The sequence below is a fragment of the Telopea speciosissima genome, chromosome 5 (genome assembly GCF_018873765.1).
Source record: "Telopea speciosissima isolate NSW1024214 ecotype Mountain lineage chromosome 5, Tspe_v1, whole genome shotgun sequence".
Taxonomy (NCBI): Eukaryota; Viridiplantae; Streptophyta; class Magnoliopsida; order Proteales; family Proteaceae; genus Telopea; species Telopea speciosissima.
This window is the reverse complement of record NC_057920.1, coordinates 21,768,952-21,784,240: the sequence shown is the minus strand read 5'-3', so window position 1 is coordinate 21,784,240 and position 15,289 is coordinate 21,768,952. Positions and strand designations below refer to the sequence as shown.

Sequence of the window (15,289 nt, the reverse complement as noted above, 5' to 3'; positions counted from 1 at the left end):
CAACTCTTAACAACTATACAAGAGGCTGACTCCAAACGTTCATGACAAACTTACGCTTTGTAAGCTTTTGAGGTGTTTGCCTAGACATCATTAGCAATACATAAATGTTTTTGAGGTGTGCTACCTTACAGTAATATGATACCATTAACCATTAAGAAAATGATGTCAGTCACAAAGGGCAGGATTCCTCCATGGTCACCATTTTCAGTCTCCATGTGGAGCCCTTAGATCTACACTAACCTTATATATGTGGAATTTGTCGATCTATAGCTAGGGAAGTGCTATTACAACATGCAAATTGGGTGACAGGCAGCAGGATCTCAGCTGTGCAAAGGGCTCCAAGCCAATATAGTGGTTGGCCGATGGCATCACAGGGATGCCAGCTATGCATCATCTGACACGATGTCAGCTTAGTATTTCCTTTGCTGTTGAAAAGTTTGAAACTGAAGCAATGCTTTTCTGCTGGTGGATCTTGATTTGCAAAGTAAGAGTACATGTTTTCTTATTCTGAGTAGTTCTCTATAGTTCAATCCATGTGAAGGTATACATTTTGAAAAATATTAAAACGGGGAAGGCACATTTTAATGCAATCCAACTACGTAGCAGACTGGGAAAATTAAAACCATCAATCCAGCCAAGAATAACCAAATTGCAATACCTCACAATCAGATTACAACAACTTTTCACTTGAGCTGAAATTGAAATAACACATATTTAACCAACACAAAAGTTCCAAAAAAGAAGAGAGAAATGAAAAAAAAAAGGAAAACAGACAGAATTTTACCAACCTTCAAAATAGCAAAAGTAAAGGAACTCAATCCAGAAGATCATCAGCAAAGACAAGCAGGATCAGACACCATCTAAGCTCATCCAATTACAGTGACAGCCATTAACTTAAGTTAGAACAATATAGGTGTCCATTGGTAGAATTTAGACGAACATTACGAGACCCATTGGCAGAAAAACCGCAATTCGAAATTCAGGGGGGGGAAAAAAAAAAAAGGAGAACGGACAGCAGGTGAACTCATTGATAAAACACAGTAAAAGCGCAAGCAGAGCCTCACTAAAGACACAAACCTATAATGGAACCTGAAGAAGAAAGAAGCATAAATTCAACCCGAAAATATCCTTCAGAAAAGCCCAGAATTAACCGAAATTCAAAGATTAACGAGTTACCTTTCCGCAGCTTTTCTCGTAAGGCGATGAAGAGCCAATAACAAGTGTCTGCGCAAAAATAGAACTGCACATCTTCTCTTTCTCAGGTTTCACTCTCTGAGCTTCTCTCTCTTCAAGAAGTAAAAGATTTAAGCGTTTGATTAGACCGGTTGAGCCGTAAACATCGTACAGGTTTTGTGTCTCATCAGGGTTCTAGTAATCGGTATCGGTGTCAGCCGATACTGATCCGGATCAGACAGATTTACCCCTTAGGGTAAATTACACGACACCCGGTGATTTTCAAACGAAACTCAATTCACCCCGTGATTTTTTAAAATACTCAACCGTCCCCCTCTAAAGTAACGGTGTTAACTTAAATCAAACCAAAAGGTGAAATGACAATTGAGATACCCAACAACGTTTGTAGAAAATGCACTTTAGATATCCTCTCTGTTTCTACTGCTTTTCTTCTCTTTCTTCCTGTTGCCACCGCCACAAGCATGATCGAAACCTGCAAACATTACTCTATTGTAGACCTGCAACTGACTTGCAAACATCATCTTCTTCTCCACCACCTGAGCATCTAAGCTAAGAGATTTACCCTCCTGACTGTCACGACACTTGAATGATTAGGACAATCAAACGCATGCAACATATTAAAAGCAATCAAATGGGAAAGTAACCAAAACAGAAAAATGATCCATCATTTCCGATATCTTACAGCCATGGAGAATCAATGTGATTGGGGTTTGGGCTTGAGAGAGCAATTGCAAAGAAATAATTAACGATATGTTGGGATTACTTTTCTTCACAGGAAAGGAAGTAGATTTTGTTCAGAATGCTTATAAGAAATTAAAAGCTGGAGAAAAAAATAAAAAGGTTCCTTGCTTGTGAGTTCGTCTTTTCCCCCACCTTGCTACCGCCTGCTCTCCCCTTTTCAAACCCTCATTCCTCTTCCTCTTAACTTGCGAATTTCTCCTTGATTCTAAAACAACCCATCCAGAAATAGCTATGGATCTAAAATTGATACCTTTAATTAACCTAATTTGGGTATAAAGACCAAAATTTACAGGCATAATTTTCGTTATCAACGAAGTCCATATCGAAAAAATCTAGTTTCAGTAGCAGGAATCTGAAGTGAGGTAGGTTCAACATGGGAGGGAGATGAGAGAGGGAAAGGTGGGTTCATTGAAATCATCGAATACCAACCCCTTTTTCTTCACTGAATAGGGAAAAAGGTTTTTGGGGTTTTTTTGTTTTTTTGGGTTTCACAGGCATCTGAGGCCGGGGTTATGGCTGTTGGACCTTGACGGTCATTCATCGTACCTGAGTTTGGTCGCCGGCCTCTGGTTCGATCGCCGCAAGAGACTGAGGTGGTGGTTATTAAAACCCTAAATGGGTTTTCTCCATTCTCGGTTTAGTGATTTGGTGAAGAAGGCAATTCTTTGTTTTAATTATAATAAAAAAAAAGGTACGACTTCACATCGTTTTGGGGTTTTTAGATCAAGGGTAAAAAAGTAACTCTACACTAGACAAGGGTAGTTTAGAGATTTAAATTTATTTAACTGGTTGACATCATCACTTAAAAGCATAAAATTAACGGTAGGGACTAATTTGTCATATTGGGGTCTAATATAGGGGGTGATTTGAGTATTTTCAAAAACCAGGGGGTGATTTGAGTTTCGTTTGAAAATCAAGGGGTAACGTGTAATTTACCCTTACCCTTATTTCCTTTCGAATTTTATTTTTTTTACATTTTTACCCTTGTTCATACTAATCCATTGATACGGGATCAACTAGAAATCAGTATTAGTCTCCACCGATTCCAATATGAATCGGCAGATCCAGCTGATCTAATGCTGATGACTCAATTTCATGGGGTGATTTCTATTTCATAAATTGTTTTGGTTTGTTATTTTTTTTTTTTTCACCTTATTTTAGTGAAATCAATTCGAATAGAAATTTTGAAATAACTGATGAGTGATGAGCTGTTTCAATTTTGAAATTGAAATTGATTTCACTCTTGTTCTTTAATGAGCACATGGTTAATATGGGCAACGCAGTAATATCATGTTAAAAATATTTTAATCTAGTGGCTATTACACAAATTTCCATGTTTTGTAGTCCTTGGTGTATGCTCATACACCAGTCCTTGTTAAGGGATGGACTAGGGCATCTTCATGGGAATGTTGGATGAATCTGAAAACTTGAACTTGGGCCACTCGATGCACAGATCGGCCATATTAGACAATTTTTATCCTTGGTTTTCCTTAAAAAAAAATAAAAATAAATTATTTTACCACTTACATATCGTTTCATAGATACGATATCGGCCAAGTATTGATATCGATCACCTTCAAAACCATCCAAATCGGTCGTATCAGGAGATCCGATACCGATACTTCAAACCACAGATAGGATCCTCAAATCACGTCCCCAATTGAAAATAATTGACTTATATCTGTGATTGAACAGAAATTTACACTTTGTAGGCGAGAAACAAAAACAAAAAAATATATTCATGCTTTCTAGTTTTAAACTTTTGGGAAAAGGCTCTTTGAGCTCAAGGCGTACACTACGACCTCGTCACATGTGTTATTATATTAGTTTTTTTTTTATGAGAGAAAGAATAATTAAAAAAAATACATGTGAGGGGGTGTAGAGTACTCTTTTTTTTGGGTGAATAAGGTGTAGAGTACTCTACTTGCTTAGAGATGAGAAAGATTGCTACAATGTTGGTGTGCAATTCTCTCTCACAGGACATGGAGCCCTACATAGATGATACCTGTTTCATAATAGTCATCAATGTTGTGTACAGATTCATCCCCACGCTATTAGAGCGAAAAATCCTCTCCCAATTGTTTAATAAGGAGAAACTTTTCTTGCCACCTTCCACATAATCCCATGATTAGATTCCTAGAGGATCAGTTTCATTAACAAAATCGCATCCCTATTGTATATGGTCTAAAGTACTCCTCCCAATTCAATCTCACACTTAAATATTGTGGCTTAAGAGGTTTTTTGTTTCCATCGTGGGTGAAGGGAAACTTGTCTTTTTAGTAAAGCATGTTAGGTTTTTTTTTCTTTAATTTATTTTTATTTTTTGTTTCAAGAGGAAAGTTCTAGAATGTATTGATTATTATAATATGTTATTTTATTTGGCACCTTAGGAACAAGGTGACACATAATGATTTTAAACCCGATCCAATGTGGATCATGAACAACACCCGGAAATGGATGTGTAACCTTAATATCTATCCCCTAACGCTTTCACCGTTTGAATCTTCTACTTCTTTTAATTATGACTTTTCAATGCTAAAGTGTCTAGAATGTTTGCCTGTAATTCACTATCCTATTCTCATGTGCATAGGAACAACATCCTCCAATATAGACAGATCAGGATGGGTGTACTCCATTTTGATGCTAGGTCAATTAAATTCATAGCTGCAAATTTTTGGGGAACTAATAATTCATTGGAAACATAACTTTTTGGTATACTGCAGGGATTAGAATATTATGCAAAAAAGGGGTACTTATCAAGGAAGTTTGGTGTAGTAACAAAAACCCTTGTACAAATGATAAAGAATCCAACTGTTGTTGTGAGGCCTTGGCGTATACTTACTATCCTCCTTAAAGCTCATCACGACTCTGCTTCTGCTTTTTTTACTCATACTACTAATGGCAACATTTTGGACCTTCTTAACTTTTTAACAAATTTTGTATCTACCAATATGAAGCCATTGATCTTTAGTGACAATATTGTACAAATGCTATTATTTATGGAATCATACATATCAACATTTTATTAACCATTAGTTATAACACAAAGGAACTCATCCATTTGTACCGGTTGTCTTGCATAACTTGTCCACCACGGCTGCTATACGGTCCCTCTTCTTCTCCCTCTCCCCTTCCTCTTGGTCTTCGACCTCTACCCTTTCACAAATTTTGCCTCTCTCTCTCTATGTGTGTGTGTGTGTCTCCCGCCCCACCCCGCACCACATCTATATACCCCCACCTACCCTCTCTCTCCCCCCTTGTCGTCTCTGGATTATGGTTCGAAAACACGGGTCTCAGTGGGATCTCGGTCCCTTAGAAAACCGAGATGAGTAGAGATCTCGCCGAGATTGTGCCTTTTTTTTTTTTTTTGGACTCGGATCTCCAACCCGATGGGTTTTACACATATTTTGGGTCTGAAACTTGGTATCCAGTCTATTTCAGGCATTTTAAACACAATGGCATGCCCAGATTTCCCAAAAAATAAGTCCAAATATGAGTTTCACTTTGGACCATAGGTTGATAAGCGACGAGTCGTACTAAAACACCCTACTCTACACATAATTTAGTAATATATAGCAATCAAAACATTCAATTTAATATATAGCAATCAAAACATTCAAATAAAGAGTGCATTACATCAATTTTCTCTGAATTTGTTACATAAAATGTGATCGAGTAATGAATTCTTCCCCATATTGATCCACATAGAATTCCCATGTCAAAGAATTGTTGTGGTGTTGCACATAGTGTGACACAACCTCCATATAAGTGTAGTCATCAACATATACCAAACCCCTTATCCTAGGGTACATGGGAGGCTGTTGGCATGAGGTGTGAGATCCACTGCTACTGTCATATTGAGTTTGAAGCGTGTATGGCTGGTTTGGGACTAAAAATATGTGCCCAAAACCTAACCCAGTGCTTTGATTGTCAAACCCAACTGCTGACTGCCCAAACTGACCATAGCTACTATATTCAGAATCGGTACTCTCCTGACCATATTCATAGCCATGATGATGCTGAGATGAATGCCATGACTGATGCTCACTAGTAGTATCTATACTCATGCTTCCAAAACTTGCAAGCATGGTGTTCATACTGTTGTCATCATCCTGAGCATGTGAGTGTTTACGATCCTTCTTTCTGTTGTACATTTTAGTGTGGCCACCATGGTCTTGATCTTGAGTGGCATGCATAAACTGAGACTCACCTATGAAACGTATAGGGTTCACTTGTATTTCCACATCATACTGGTACTGCTCGCGCATCCCCTCATGACGATCATCATAATAACCACCACTCCGTATGCCACTACCACCACCATCACCATCACCATCATCACCACCATCATCATCACCACCACCACCATCATCATCATCATCAGCAGGACTTCCTACTGCAGCCTCAAAAGGTCTCGGTGACTCTGAATGTGCACGCCCCTATTGCGATATATAGTCCTCAATATTAGTATCGATTACAGACGCAATGGTGGGGTCGGGTCTACCCCCAGGCTGATCCATATTGGGTGTACCACGATCCCTCACCTACTGGAATAGGGGATCCTCATCATCATCAGAGTCCTGAAAAATGTTGGACAGTTCGATGGGTTCTTTGTCATTGGCTTCAATTCCTTCACATATGTGCCTCGTCCTTAATCTCATATTGTAGTGCACATACACAAGCTGCTCCAATCATTCGCTACCCAACCTGTTCCACCTCTTTGAGTGTATCAATGAGAATGTACCCCAGTTGCGCTCGGATCCGGAGGATGAACAAGTTTGTAAGAGCACTCTCACTACTACCTTCCTCAGGTTGAGTGAACTTGTATCACAAAGCACCCACCAGTCGAATGCATTACAAATATAGAATATTAAGAATATGTACATTCTAAAGGTATAAAATTATAATTCATAAATATAATGTCATGCCACCTACTAGGGTCTGACTTTTATCTACCCTCCACTGTAGCTTGTCGACCGAACTTGCTGAGGCCTCTTTGAAGTATTTGATCTATTTTCATTTTAAATTTCAAACATTGTTAGAGGCATTAGTATTTGCTATTTAGTAATTACATTCATAAATTAACTACCAAAGTCCCATACTCTCACCTCATCATTGCAGGTAACTTGTATCTTTGGATTGGGTTTCAACTTCTCAATAACAGCTTGAACTCTCATTAACAAATCTGTGTGTACCCCAAGATCATGGGAGCACTGATACTTTGGATTCAAATAGTATGCTGGTAAAGTAGATACCACAAATATAATTTATTAGTGACTGAATGTCTTTAGGTTTTGAATATGTAAATGTAAAAAGTTTTAAAATTTAATGTGTAAAGTATGTTGAACTCACCAGTTTTATGCAATGGATGACTCAAGTGATTCTCCCATCGCTCATCAATGATGTTAATGTACGACTTTGCACTTCGAGGTATAGTAGCTCTAACCATTTCCTTCATTTTTTGAATGATAGCATAAATGTGGGCCAAGGTAGGCTTCTTCTTTGTATCAACCATCCTCAAAACTGTTACCTCTGGCTCTAATATGACAACCACTTTATACAAGTCCTTCTAGAATTCGTCACTTGCAATGGTCTGTTGTGCTGCCCTCCCTTCTTCTGACTTATAACCCTGCCAATCAAACCATTGTTCACTTGCAAACATAGACCTCAGACCCATCTGAAATCTCTTCAATGTAATGTAATTGGTGGTAAATCGAGTGACACTAAGCCTCACTAAATCTCCATTGCATTTTTCCCTCAACATGGCTAAAACATAACCATGGTTATATACAAAATTTGTCACTTGTTTTGCCCTATTTACCACACCCTCCACCAAATTTTTTTTTCCCATGTCCTTCAGCATTAAATCAATGGAATGTGCTGCACATGGAGTCCAAAAGAGTTGGATCCTCTTACTCTTCTTATTCATCAACTTTTCTCCAATCTTTTTAAAGTTAGAACCGTTATCTGTCACAATTTGGATAACGTTCATTGCTCCTACCTCATCCACCACTAGCTTCAACTCCTTATACAAGTATGATGCATCTTTTACATGCTTTGATGCATCGACAAACTTTAAGAATATTGTCTTCCCATTGCAACTCACCATGAAATTTATAATGGACAGTTTAGTAGGTTCAGTCCAACTATCAGCCATAAGGGTAACCCCATATATCTCCCACATTGGCTTCAAACCATCAATGTACTCTTTCAGCTCCTGTACCTCTTGAGGCAAATATACATTATATAATTCATGTGGTGAAGGTCCCTTCCATCCTGGGCCAGCCCTCCCTACAGCGCCAAGGAATGCATTATAGTATGTTCCTTGTGCTACATTAGCTGATATGCCATTGTATAACATGAACTTGCTTAAGATTTTTCGTGCTTCCTCCTGTTTACCATCAGACACTTGCGGGATGGTTGACTGGTAGGCATCTTGTTGCCTAAAAATTATTGGATCCTGTTAAAAAATGGGATCTGGGGAATATGCTCGTGGTAGGGTTGGGGGTAGTGATATATGTTTTGACCTAGTGCTTTTCCTCCTCTCATCTTGTTGCATTAGTGCAACTGAGCCAGATCCATCAGCTCCTCTTGCCTGCTCATATCTTCTCACATTCTCAAAATGTAAACTTTGTCTACTCTCTGTCAAAGTCTGCTGATAAATTCTCCATTCAGCCTCTGATTCAAACTCACCAGGTGGATGCCTAAATTCAGTATCATCTCCTCCACGGACCTCTACACTAGGCCTCTCTAGTTTTGCCTCATCAAACTGTTCTTGTATTATTTCCCTCTCAGCTTTCTTTACTCTTCTTCCCCTCAAGTGTTATGTCATAGCCAGTTTCACTTTGATCGGAACAGTTGGGCATGAGGCAACATCTTTGCCTATATCAGACAAATGTTGTTTTAACCTGGTGACTCCTCCAGATAGTAACTTTCCACAATAATTGCATTTGGACTTCTTTTTGTCTTCGGACATTGGGACTCCATGTTGTCATGCTATATTAGACATTGTGTACAAAATGTCATATATTTTACATTATTACATAAAAAAACATGTATTAATAACTATTAAAGACTTCAAGTAACGTATTAAAAAGTTAAAGTATTGTATCAAAGACTTAAAGTAATGTATTTAAGATTTAAAGTATTCTATTCATAACTGTTAAATATAATGTCAAGCGAGTAGAATAATCAAATAGCTATCTTTTATTTATCCCCTGACCCTAGTATTTGTTTCGTAATTAAAAATAATATTTAGAATTTTTATTAAAAATATTTATACCTTAAAGTATAAGAAAAATATAATGTAATAATGTATTTGACACCATTTGAAGTTGAACATTATGTGCATATATTGTGCATAATTTTTCATATACAATAAGTATTTTTTTCTTAATATTATATATATATATTTAAATTTTAATAATATTTTTATTAATTCTGAAAAATAAATAATTTTTTTAATGGGTGAAAATAAAAAACTGATCAATGAGGTTGTAGAACATCCAAAGTTATTCAACATATAGGAAAATCACTTCCAAATAATCACTATTCATCCTACTTTTTTTCAAATAAATCATTTATTTTGCAAAAATTATAATAACAAAAAAATAGTTCGGACTCCATCAAGTGATACATCGGCCAAAGTTGTTTAACATATCTCAAAATCACATGAATCTGTCAATGATTGAACAATTTTTGTTGAAAAAAATAGATTTAGGGAAAAGAAGGAATAATTTTGAAGAAACCTTCAAACATGTGATGATTCTTGTAATATTGGAGTTGAATCTTCAAGTTTGTAGTTGAATCACACTTTAAAGCTTGCAATCCATAAAAAAATTGAAGTCAAGAAGAATAAATATCGTTTTTGGGGGTGTTTGGAGAGGTGTTTTGAGTGTTTTAGCCTTTTAGGACAGAGCTCGCCGAGATATATGAGTTCGTCGAGTTAGGTTGATATATTATGATAGATGGATCAATACCATGGGCAAAGCCGAAACCGAGATCTGAGATTTGAGATCTCGTCGAGATCTCAGCGAGAAATTGTAATTTCCTGTACCGTAGGTTGTCTCGTCTCGGGTTTTGAAATAACCGAGAAACTCAGCGAGATCTCAAACCATGCTTTGGATTCAAATATCAACGATCGACCAAATCTGTTCAAAATTTTGCAACGGCCATGATGGAAATAATAATTCAAAACATACATATCAACATATATAGAAAAAAGGGGAAGGATTACTTATCTTGATTGAAGACAACAAAAGTTGATGATGGCAATCAAGTACCACATTATGCGTCACGAATATGAAAATCATGAAGAAACTTAAGGAATCAGTGTAGGGCTTAGTCGTGATAAAAATCGTTCGCCTTAAGACTATAGACAAAGTCCTTGCGAATCAACCTCCAAGATAAAACAATACCCTAAACATGAAGCTATCTAGTAGTGATGTACTTCACTTACTAGGTTACTAAGGGCACAGAGAGTTGCACTCAATTAGATATAAACAAATTAATTATTACATAGTGTACATGCATTTTATTTTATTTTTCAAAACACCATTTTATGCCGTTGTAGTGAAAATTTTTTGTGAATAGTATTAAAATATTCTTTTTTATGTTGTTATGTTGTCAAAATGAATGTCTGATAAAAGTATCGATTTTGTTGCCCAATTTGATCCCCTGAAGTGGATTTTTTTTAATGTGTGAGTCTGATTGACATTCAGTCAGTGTCATTGGACTTCATATGCCAAGAATACAATTTCAAGGCCATCATATCAATGTTTTGGAACTATATTTGACATTATCCTTATCCGAGGTACGTAGGCAGCTTGACTAAGTGATGATATTCAATTTCAGGTCCCCGCCCACATATACAAATTATGTCCTTTTTCATATTCCTATATTTACAATGGGGAAATGGTTTTTGTGGGGGATCGTGGCCCCTATGCCCTTACACAAAGGGGGACGAAATGACCGCCCCACTCCCATGGAAGGCAAAAACGCTTGCCTTATTGATGCTTTAGCACGTGCTTCCATTGGCCCTTGCATGTGTGTAGGGACCACACTCTCACAGAGAGAAGTCTTCCTCATTTACATTATTTGTTTTATAGAAAAACTAAATTCATTAGAGCAGGGAAAAGGAAAACAAGAAAATAAAAATAAACATAGTTCATAAGAGATGTAGTTCTAGGTACTTTAGCTAATTGATATGCAAAATAAACCATTATTCTATTCTTTTTCTTAACAACACATGAGATAAAAAGATCTATCATATTGCAAATGTCCAACAAAAAATAAAATAAAATTTGGTGAGATAGTGTCCCACTTTACAATGTATTACGGAGAAAAGTTCTCGGTGGGGGAGTGACAGAGTGTACCACCCATGCCTAGACACAAAGGGGGCGAAATGACCGCCTTGCTTCACATGAAAGGTGAAAAATCTCACTCCCATGATGCCAACGTACGTCCGCTCTCATTGGCCACTGTTAAGGCCCAAGAGGAGTTAGCATAGCGTCTATGTGATATTATTTACTTTGGACTGAGCCCACATGGTTTTAAAATGCGTCTACATGGAAGGGGTTGATCCCTGTTTATAAACTACAAACTCTCAGTTTTCTTTACTTTTCTTCCCCTCAAGTGTTATGTCATAGCCAGTTTCACTTTGGTCGGAACATTTGGGCATGAGGCAACATCTTTGCCTATATCAGACAAATATTGTTTTAACGTGGTGGCTCCTCTAGATAGCAACTTTCCACAATAATTGCATTTGGACTTCTTTTTATCTTCGGACATTGGGACTCCATGTTGTCATGCTATATCAGACATTGTGTACAAAATATCTTATATTTTACATTGTTACATAAAAAAACATGTATTAATAACTATTAAAGATTTAAAGTAATGTATTAAAGAGTTAAAGTATTGTATTAAAGACTTAAAGTAATGTATTTAAGATTTAAAGTATTCTATTCATAACTGTTAAACATAATGTCAAGCTACTAAAACAATCAAATAACTATCTCTTATTTATCCCCTGACCCTAGTATTTGTTTCGTAATTAAAAATAATATTTAGAATTTTTATTAAAAATATTTATAAAATAAAGTATAAGAAAAATATAATGTAATGATGTATTTGATACTATTTGAAGTTGAACATTATGTGCATATATTGTGCATAATTTTTCATAAACAACAAGTATTTTTTCTTAATATTATATATATATTTTTAAATTTTAATAATATTTTTATTAATTCTGAAAAATAAAATAATTTTTTTAATGGGTGAAAATAAAAAACTGATCTGTGAGGTTGTTGTAGAGCATTCAAAGTTATTCAACATGTATGAAAATCACTTCCAAACAATCACTATTCATCCTATTTTTTTCAAATAAATCATTTATTTTGCAAAAATTATAATAAAAAAAAAAAAATTCATACTCCATCAAGTGATACATCGGCCAAAGTTGTTTAACATATCTCAAAATCACATGAATCTACCAATGATTGAACAATTTTTATTGAAAAAAATAGATTTAGGGAAAAGAGGGAATAACTTTAAAAAAACCTTCAAATATGTGATGATTCTTGCAATATTGGAGTTGAATCTTCAAGTTTGTAGTTGAATCACACTTCAAAGCTTGCAATCCATAAAAAAATTGAAGCCAAGAAGAAGAAATATTGTTTTTGGGGGTGTTTGGAGAGGTGTTTTTAGTGTTTTAGCCTTTTAGGACAGAGCTCGCCGAGATATGTGAGTTCGTCAAGTTAGGTTGATTTATTGTGATAGATGGGTCAAAACCATGGGCAAAATCGAAGCCGAGATTCGAGATTTGAGATCTCGCCGAGATCTCAGCGAGAAATTATAATTTCCTGTACCGTAGGCTGTCTCGTCTCGGATTTTGAAATAACCGAGAAACTCAGCGAGATCTCGAACCGTGCTCTGGATTCAAACATCAACAATCGACCAAATCTGTTCAAAATTTTGCAACGACCATGTTGGAAATAATAATTCAAAACATACATATCAACATATGTAGAAAAAAGGGGAAGGATTACTTATCTTGATTGAAGACAACAAAAGTTGATGATGGCAATCAAGTACCACATTATGCGTCACGAATATGAAAATCATGAAGAAACTTAAGGAATCAGTGTGGGGCTTAGTCGTGACAAAAATTGCTCTCCTTAAGACTATAAACAAAGTCATTGCGAATCAACCTCCAAGATAAAACAATACCCCAAACATGAAGCTATCTAGTAGTGGTGTACTTCACTTACTGGGCTACTAAGGGCACAGAGAGTTGCACTCAATTGGATATAAACAAATTAATTATTACATAGTGTACATGCATTTTATTTCATTTTCCAAAACACCATTTTATGCTATTGTAGTGGAAATTTTTGTGAATAATATTAAAATATTCTTTTTTACGTTGTTATGCTGCCAAAATGAATGTCTGATAAAAGTATCGATTTTGTTGCCCGATTTGGTCCCCTTAAGTGGATTTTTTTTAATGTGTGAGTTTGATTGACATTCAGTCAGTGTCATTGGACTTCATTTGCCAAGGATACAATTTCAAGGTCATCATGTCAATGTTTTGGAACTATATTTTACATGATCCTTATCCAAGGTACGTAGGCAGCTTGACTAAGTGATGATGTTCAATTTCAGTTCCCCGGCCACATATACAAATTATGTCTTTTTTCATATTCCTATATTTACATTGGGAAAATGGTTTTTGTTGGGGAACGTGACCCCTATGCCCATACACAAAGGGGGGCGAAATGACCACCCCACTCCCATGAAAGGCGAAAACGCTTGCCTTGTTGATGCTTTAGCACGTGCTTCCATTGGCCCTTGCATGTGTGTAGGGAGCATACTCTCACAGAGAGAACTCTTCCTCATTTACATTATTTGTTTTATAGAAAAACTAAATTCATTAGAGCAGGGAAAAGGAAAAAGGGAAAATAAGAATAAACATAGTTCATAAGAGATGTAGTTCTAGGTACTTTAGCTAATTGATATGCAAAATAAACCATTCTTCTATTCTTCTTCTTAACAACACATGAGATAAAAAGATCTATCATATTGCAAATGTCCAACAAAAAAAAAGAAGAAAAATGGTGAGATAGTGTCCCATTTTACAATTTATTACAGAGAAAAGTTATCGGTGGGGAGTGACAGAGTGTACCACCCATGCCTAGACACAAACGGGGCGAAATGACCGCCTCACTTCACATGAAAGGTGGAAAATCTCGCTCCCATGATGCCAATGTACGTCCGCTCTCATTGGCCATTGTTAAGGCCCAAGAGGAGCTAGCATTGCGTCCATGTGATATTATCTGCTTTGGAATGAGCCCACACTGTTTTAAAACGTGTCTACATGGAAGGGGTTGACCCCTGCTTATATACTACAAACTCTCTCGATACCCAAATGATGTGGACTATCTTAGTAGCCCCCTCCTTATTTTTACCACAATAGAGGCCCTCTATTGAGGGAACTTGTTGCGTACTTGCGTACGACCCGGGGTTCCCATAGACGACGCCAATATTAATGTCCGAGAGAAGCGTTGTGTCCTTGTGATATTGTCCGCTTTGCGCCGAAGTCCACATACTTTTAAAACACGTCTACATGGAAGGGGTTGACCCCTACTTATAAGCCACAAGCTCTCTCAATACCCAAACGATTTAGTCCCCCCCTCCCCCGCCCCTTATTTTTACCACAGCCCCGTATGTGCAGGGGCCACACTCCCCCACAAAGAATACCGACCTTTATATTATTTACTTTTCCTTTAGATGTGTAAACTATAAAGAGTAAAATGGGGAGATAGAAACCCTTAATGGCTTTCTCATTCAGTCATACCCTTAGTCTCTAACCCGTTCACTTAAACGATATAAAATGGTATAAAGCCCTTACAATAAAAAAGTTCGATTATTGCTCTCCTAATAAGAGTCAGGTAAATCGATGAAATTTGTAGCTATGGAGACTATAGTTGTTTTTGACAAGAGAATCGAGAGGAATTTGAAAAAATAAATATACAAATAAAATACCCACATAAGTCTGTCCAACCCTTTGGACCATTACAAACAAGAAAAAAAAATGACTACCTCTCAATAGTTGGGGAATAAAAAGCACAATCTTTAAGGATCGAGATAAGCTGGACATTTGGACTAATTGGGAAAATATGATGACTTGGGTTAATCACACTTCATCTTAATAAACACATCAAATACAGGATGCATGGGCTTTTATGTCATTTAAGATTGGCATAAATGTCAATCTAACTGCATTTAATGTAGATCGTGCACATACATGGCCGTGCATGAAAACTTTTGCCTAATATTTATTTAATACTTT

General features: G+C 36.6%; 1 pseudogene; it reads right to left on the bottom strand.

Annotated features, from left to right (window-relative positions):
* Positions 1-8,922, bottom strand: part of LOC122662861 — a 48,187-nt pseudogene extending 39,265 nt beyond the window's left edge.
* Positions 8,923-15,289: the final 6,367 nt, after the last annotated feature.